This window comes from Macadamia integrifolia, unplaced genomic scaffold, assembly GCF_013358625.1.
Source record: "Macadamia integrifolia cultivar HAES 741 unplaced genomic scaffold, SCU_Mint_v3 scaffold2329, whole genome shotgun sequence".
Lineage (NCBI taxonomy): Eukaryota > Viridiplantae > Streptophyta > Magnoliopsida > Proteales > Proteaceae > Macadamia > Macadamia integrifolia.
This window is the reverse complement of record NW_024868641.1, coordinates 1-449: the sequence shown is the minus strand read 5'-3', so window position 1 is coordinate 449 and position 449 is coordinate 1. Positions and strand designations below refer to the sequence as shown.

Genomic DNA, 449 nt, shown 5'->3' with positions numbered 1-449 from the left:
TCTCTAGGAACAATAGCCTCAATTCTCTTAATTAGGCTATCCAAATGGGCTTCCTTGGCTACTATCCCATCTACAAAATATCATTTTCCTCCTATGGTTCTTTCACTCTCTTGGGTTGATTCCCACTCACGGGTTTGTCAGCTAAGTCAAGTAAGAATTTCCATGCCTTTCCTTCATCTGTAAAGGATGTGAATCCCTCAGAGCATATAGACTCTATCATTTGTTTAGTTGGGTAATCAATATCTTCATAAATTATTTGACATAAATGCCATAAGTCTAGGCCATGGTGAGGGCATTCTTGGAGTAGATCCTTGAATCTCTCCATAACTTTGGAAAATGACTCACTAGACTTTTGCCTAAACTGAAGGATATCACTTCTAAGCTTATTGGTCTTGTGAGTTGGGAAAAACTTCTTAAGGATGACAACTGTGAACTATTCCCATGAGGTT

General features: G+C 38.5%; 1 non-coding gene across 1 annotated transcript; it reads left to right on the top strand.

Moving 5' to 3' along the window:
- The first annotated feature begins 278 nt into the window (after positions 1 to 278).
- On the top strand, positions 279 to 385 carry LOC122066304. Its single transcript, XR_006136327.1, has one exon. It is a non-coding gene; the product is annotated as a small nucleolar RNA R71 (small nucleolar RNA).
- Positions 386 to 449: the final 64 nt, after the last annotated feature.